Consider the following 7,744-nt stretch of genomic DNA (forward strand, 5'->3'; position numbering starts at 1 on the left):
TCTCGTCATTTGCAACCACTATCTGTTTTCTGTTTTGCAGAAATTCTTTTATCCATTTTCCTATCTTTCCCACAATATTAAGCTTTCTCATTTTTATCTCTAATATATTATGGTCTACCTTGTCAAAGGCTTTTGCAAAATCTAGATAGATCACATCTGTGTCTTTTTCACTTATCATATTTTTTTATATGTTTTCATAGCGTGCTATCAGTTGGGTTTGTGTACTTTTTCCGGGCACAAAACCGTGTTGACCTATATTAAACAAATTATTTTTAACCAAATGATCCATTATTTTCTTTTTTATTACCCTCTCATACACTTTCATAATATGTGATGTTAGACTAACAGGTCTATAATTGCTTGCCTCTAGTCTTGATCCACTTTTGAAGATAGGGGTTATATACGCTAGTTTATGTTTAACATATATCTCGCTCATATCTACACTTTGTCTTAGCAGTATTGCAAGTGGCTTCGCGATAGTGTGTGCAGTTTTTTCAACAAAATCGCTGGAACTCCATCTGGTCCGGCTGCAGATCCATTTTTAATTTCGTTTATAGCCTTGACAATATCTGCTTCATTAATATCTATATTCGTTAGATATTCAACATTTTCTTTTCTTATTTCTGTTTCATTATTCTCATTCGCAATTCTTGGCGTGAACTCACTTATATTTTTCTGCTAATATGTTGCATATTTCCTTTTTTTCATTCGTTAGCCGTCCTTTATTCATCTTTTTTGCATAGGAGTAAAGTGCTTTGGGTTTTTTTTTTTTTTATATTTTGAAGTGTCCTTTCTTCTAAGTCCCTTTTTTCATTTTCTTTTGACTGTATAATCTTTTGTTCTGCCTTTTCTATCATACATTTTATTTCCATCATTTTCCACGCATTTTTTTCTTTTGCAAGATTTTTCTTCCACTTTCAAATTTTTTGGAATAAGATCCTTCTTTTTCTTGGTATGCATGTCTTTTGTTTATTGTTTTTCTTCGGTACATATTTTTCAACAATTTTCTCCAGTATTTTTTACAGTATGTCCGTATTTACCTGTATATTATCAATTACAAACACATTTTTCCATTCTTTATTCAGTTCTTCATTTATTTCTAACCATTTTATCTTCTTACTATGAAAATTATATTTTCCATATCCTTCCCGATGTTTTGTGCTTTGATTAATTCTGTGATCACTTGCTTTGGAATGGACTATTAATTCTATGACATTATGGTATGAAATTCCCGTGTTGTACACTATTATTTCTTTAACATAATTCACCTCATTCACAAATACTAAATCTAGGACATTTTCCTTTCTTGTGGGAATGGGGATCATTTGTTGCATATTATGTTCTAATAGCATATCTTGAAGCTTTTCAAATTGCCTCTTATCTTCTGCGCTATTATTATTCTCTTTTTTATATGCATACATACAACCACTTTCTTCAATCTGTTCTTTCCAATCCACGAAAGGAAAGTTGAAATCTCCGGATAGGAGTATATTCCAGTCTTTATGGTTTCTACATATATCATATATTTTTTCTATTATTATGTCAAACTCCTTAGTAATAGGGTGTCTGTAAACTACAATATTCACTAGTTTTTCAGATTCAAATTCTACCGCAATCAATTTACATTAAGAGTTGCTGTATTTTTCACAGACTTTTCCTTGATTTATGTCTCTTCCATATATTGCGGTTCCCCGTTGATTCCTATTTGTTCTGTCAGATCTATAAGTTTGGAAACCCTTTATCTGGTCATCACTGCCAGTCTCTTGGGAATACCATGTTTCACTTATATTTAATATATCTATTTTTTCAATTTGGGTTAGTTCTTCTAAGAACTCTATTTTCCTTATAGAGTTACTCGTGACTATACCCTGTGCATTCATCACTATCATGGTTTGTGTTTCATCCCCATTATTTAATATTGGTAATAATATGGATTCTCCCATACTTCCTTCCTGTTCTGATATGATGTTCTTTTCTTCATTTCCTGGAATTTTGCCATTAAAATATCCAACTTTTCTATTATATTTGTTCTCTCGTCTTCATAATTATTTTTGTGTGTATACCTGCAATTATCCCCATATCTGCACCAACCCCGGGCATTATAGATGCATTCTTTGTAGTTGGGCTCTACATGTGCAGATTTGGGTTAAAAGGCCTCATATCTTGGGGTTTTTGGTGCATTGAGCGGTATATACGCGGCCTTCTTTTTTGTTTCTTTTTTTGTTTCATTTTTGCTCTCATTTTTCTGTACAGTTTGCTGAGTTTTCTTACTCTCCTTCATGGTTGCAGGATGCATATATCGACATTTTTTGTTGAAACTGCATCCTTTTCCTTTTTTTAGGTTTTTGCATATTTTTGGATGGAGATCTCTGCATTCGCCCCCATATCCGTCTAAATACGCACATTTACCATATATTTCATAATTATGGCATATCTTTGGACGCTTGTAGTTGCATCTTTCGCCAAATCTGCAATTCCCTCTTTTCACCATATTGCAGACTATATCTTCCCTTTTTTTTTTCTTGTTCTTGCTCTTCTCTTCAATTATGTAGGTCTGGGTAGAGTCTCATAGGTCTATTATTTGTTTCCATCTGATAATTTATTTCTTCATAAGTATGTTGTTGGATGGCATCATAAGTTATATGAATGATTTCCTCTGAATCCTTACACATATCCTGTTAATTTTTCTCTTCTTCTTCTTCTTCTTCTTCTTCTTCTTCTTCTTCTTCTTCTTCTTCTTCTTCTTCTTCTTCTTCTTCCTCTTCTTTATCTTCAACTATTTGCAGATTTAGTCTCGACCTAATTATATTTTCTATCCAGACTAAGCATGTTGAGCAGAATACCTTTGTCTCTATTTTTAATTTTTTGCTGTATTTCAGCACATATAGGGTGTGCTGGAACATGGTAGGCATCACATTTTGTAATCAGTTGTTGAGGATTATTAATGGAATACCATATCTTACATGTATTACACCATTTTGGCATTCTTTTTCCCAATGCATCAATCAGCATATTCACCATATTGGACTTCTTATTGTTCTTTGATGGAATGTGTTGACTGATGTAGACTTTCATTATAAGTCTCTTTATCACTTGGATCTTCTTTGGAATTTCTTCTATTATTTTGCTGATGTTTTCCGCAGATTGGTTTCAGTTTATTGGATCATATTGTTTCAATATGTCTGCGAATATTTTTCCGTCACACTGGTTGGAGTTACTAGTGACCTCTGTTATCAGACGATCGAGCTCCTGTTTCATCAACTCATGGAATTTGCTTTTGCTGACTCCATCGATGTCTCTCCACGAGTTGCCTGTGTTATAGAGTGCCATCTAGATCAGATTTTTATTAATTCACAAGATAACTATCCTATGCCGACGTTTTATCCCACTTTTCTGCCTTCAAACTAATCACCGACTATTCACGAAAACTTGTAGCTATATTGCACTCGATAGCCTTTTGTTATCCGCGTTAAATTAGGTTATTTTTAGGGACGCACAACTGTATTCACTCACTGGCACACAGATACAACTCAGAGAGAAAGAGAGAGAGAGAGAGAGAGAGAGAGAGAGAGAGAGAGAGAGAGAGAGAGAGAGAGAGGAGAGAGAGAGAGAAAGATTTTTGCAAATGCAACCTTTTTGTTTCGCCAAAGACATTTCGGTTCTTTTAAAGGAAAACAAACATTGTTTTCGGTAAAGTTTCTCAGAAGGAACCTGTTCTCTGAAGTCTTGTGGTGAAAAGGGTAAATTAGTGGGGAAAATCTAGTGAAATAAGTTTAGGAAGATATGAAGAGATAAGAATATGATGAATAAAAAGGTATGAGAATAAGTGAAACAATGTGAGAGAGAGAGAGAGAGAGAGAGAGAGAGAGAGAGAGAGAGAGAGAGAGAGAGAGGAGAGAAAGAGAGAGAGAGAGAGAGAGAGAGAGAGAGCGAGAGAGAGAGACTTATTGCCTATTTTTCCTTATTCTATGTTTGGGTTCCCCCAGTTCCCTCAGTGTGAGGCACCTCGTATATCCACCAGAGAGTTGCTAATGCATCTTCCGGTGTATTTTGCATCCCACAGTCTTGGATGGTCTAGGATGCATCTTACGTGTTTATCGAGCTTATTCTGAAACACATCTACGTTCACTCCTGATATGTTTCTTAGCTGAGCTGACAGCGCATTAAATAGTCGCTGCATTATCGATGCTGGTGCGTAGTGGATTAATGTCCTTGCGCTTTCCTTAGTTTTCCTGGTATATTTTTTGGCACTATTAATCTACCTTGGCTTGCTGTTTCTGATATTTTTAGCTCCATGATGTTTTCAGTAATTCCTTCTATTTGCTTCCATGCTTGTATTATCATGTAGCGTTCTCTTCTCCTTTCTAGACTGTATAGTTTTAAAAATTGCAGTCTTTCCCAGTAATCAATGTCTTTAACTTCTTCTATTCTAGCAGTATAGGACCTTTGTACACTCTTTATTTGTGCAATATCCTTTTGGTAGTGTGGGTACCATATCACATTGCAATACTCGAGTGTACTACGTACATAAGTTTTGTAATGCATAATCATGTGTTCAGCTTTTCTTGTTTTAAAGTGTCTGAATAACATTCCCATTTTTGCTTTACATTTAGCCAACAGTGTTGCTAGTTGGTCGTTGCATAACATATTCCTATTAAACATTACACCAAGGTCTTTAATTGCTCCCTTGTTTGTGATTGTCTCGTTATTAGGTCCATTATATGCATATACCATTCCTTCTCTGTTTCCATAATTTATTGATTCAAATTTATCGGAGTTGAATACCATCCTATCTATCTCCACCCATTCTATATTTTGTTTAGATCTCTTTGTAGTGAGTTCCTATCCTCATCACAAGTAATTTCTCTACTTATTCTTATGTCATCGGCGAAACTTCTTACTACAGAGTTTTAAACATCACAGTCTATGTCTGAGATCATAATAACAAACAGCAGTGTAGCTTATTAATACCGTACCTTGTGGCACGCAAGATATTACCTGATCTTCATCTGATTTTTCGTCATCTACAACCACTATCTGTTTTCTGTTTTGCAGGAATTCTTTTATCCATTTTCCTATCTTTCCCACATTATTTTCTCGAATATATGATGGTCTACCTTGTCAAAGGCTTTTGCAAAATCTAGATAGATCACATCTGTGTCCTTTTCATTTATCATATTTTTGTAAATGTTTTCATAGTGTGCTATCAGTTGGGTTTGTGTACTTTTTCCAGGAACAAAACCGTGTTGGCCTATATTAAACAAATTATTTTACCCAATGATTTTTTATTTTCTTTTTTATTACCCTCTCATACACTTTCATAATATGTGATGCCAGACTAAGAGATCTATAATTGCTTGCCTCTAGTCTTGATCCACTTTTGAAGATAGGGGTTATATACGCTAGTTTATGTTTAACATATATCTCGCTCATATCTACACTTTGTCTTATCAGTATCGCAAGCGTCTTCGCGACAGTGTGTGCAGTTTTTTCAACAAAATCGCTGGAACTCCATCTGGTCCGGCTGCTGATCCATTTTTCATTCCCTTTATAGCCTTGACAATATCTGCTTCATTAATATCTATATCCGTTAGATATTCAAAATTTTTTTTTCTCATTTTTGTTTCATTATTCTCATTTGCAATTTTTGGCGTGGACTCACTCTTTTATTCATCTGCTAATATGTTGCATATTTCCTTTTTTTTTTATTCGTTAACCCTACTTCAATTATTAGAGGGCCTATTTCTAATCTCCCTTTATTCATCTTTTTTGCATAGGAGTAAAGTACTTTTTTTTTTTTTTTTTTTTGAAGTGTCCTTTCTTCTAAGTCCCTTTTTTCATTTTCTTTCGATTGTATAATCTTTTGTTGTGCATTTACAAATCTTACTTTTTATTTCCATCATTTTCCATACATTCCTTTCTTTTGCAAGATTTTTCTTCCCCGTTCTAATGTTCTGAAATAAGATCCTTCTGTCTCTTGGTATGCATGTCTGCTGTTTATTGTTTTTTTTTTTTTTTTTGGGGGGGGGGGGGGGCTACATATTTTTCAAAAAATTTCTCCAGTATTTTGTACAGTATGTCCGTATTGACCTGTATATTATCACTTACGAATACATTTCTCCATTCATTGTTCAGTTCTTTATTTATTTCTGTCCATTTTATATTCGTACTATAAAATTTATATTTTCCATATCCTTCCGAACGTTTTGTGCTTTGATTATCTCTGCGATCACTTGTTTTGGATTGGACTATTAATTCTACTACATTGTGGTCTGAAATTACCGTGTTATACACTATTATTTCTTTAACATAATTCCCCTCATTCACAAATACTAAATCTAGGACATTTTCCTTTCTTGTTGGAATGTGGTTTATTTGTGCGTATTATGTTCTAATAGCATATCTTGAAGCTTTTCTAATTGCCTGTTATCCTCTGCGCTACTATTATTCTCTTTTTTATATTTATATATACAACCACTTTTCTTCTATCCATTCTTTCCAATCCATGAAAGGAAAGTTGAATTCTCTGGATAGGAGTATATTCCAATCTTTATGGTTTCTACATATATCATCTATATTTTCCATTATTTTGTCAAACTCCTTAATATTTGGGGGTCTGTAAACTACAATATTCACTACTTTTTCAAATTCAAGTTCTACCGCAATCAATTCACATTCTGCGTTGCTGTATTTTTCACAGACTTTTCCTTGATTTATGTCTCTTCCATATATTGCGGTTCCCCCTTGATTCCTATTTGTTCTGTCTCATCTATATGTTTGGAAACCCTTTATCTGGGCATCACTGCCAGTCTCTTGGGAATATCATGTTTCACTTATATTTAATATATCTATTTTTTCAATTTGGGTTAGTTCTTCTAAGAACTCTATTTTCCTTTTAGAGTTACTCGTGACTAAACCCTGTGCATTCATCACTATCATGGTTTGTGTTTCATCCCCATTATTTAATATTGGTAATATGGATTTTCCCATGCTTCTTTCCTGTTCTGATATGAGAGAGAGAGAGAGAGAGAGAGAGAGAGAGAGAGAGAGAGAGAGAGAGAGAGAGAGAGAGAGAGAGAGAGAGACATTATAACTTTACTGATTTAATAATAAATGAATAAATAAAAACTAAAATTTTTTATGACAATCAATAATCCCCATGATTAATGAAAAGAGGAACTAAGATAAACTGCATATAACTAAATGTTTAAGGAAATGAAATGAAAGTAAAAATCTCTTTGGGGAGGAAGAATTGGTATCCTGTTGCCATAAGGATCTGGAATAAACATCCCAACCTTCATAATCCCTTCAATAAGAAAACAAAGAGATTATGGAAAACTTTTCTCTCTCATATATATCTTACCGTCGTAAGTTAGAAGAACGCTGGAGAAATAACACGTGTCCATCGGTTTTATAATAGTACGTGTTATCTTCAGAGCTTGAGAGAAAAAATGACGAAAAAGAATCCAAGTGTCTCAACATCCTACTTGACACTCTCATCTACAGAATGTTTTATTCCATAAAATTTCTTCATGCCAAGAATTACAGGATTTATCTAATCAATATCAAGAGAGAAATTATGTTATATTCAAACGCACACATACAGACACACACACAGTGTCTAGATGCTGTACTGTACTTTTACTATTATTAAATTGATAGTGAAGCTGGTATAAGTATAGCAAAGAGAGTGAATACATTAAGGCCTGAGAATGTGGGGAATGGGGAGGGGAGAGTAAGGCAA

Source organism: Palaemon carinicauda, chromosome 17 (assembly GCF_036898095.1).
Source record: "Palaemon carinicauda isolate YSFRI2023 chromosome 17, ASM3689809v2, whole genome shotgun sequence".
Taxonomy (NCBI): Eukaryota; Metazoa; Arthropoda; class Malacostraca; order Decapoda; family Palaemonidae; genus Palaemon; species Palaemon carinicauda.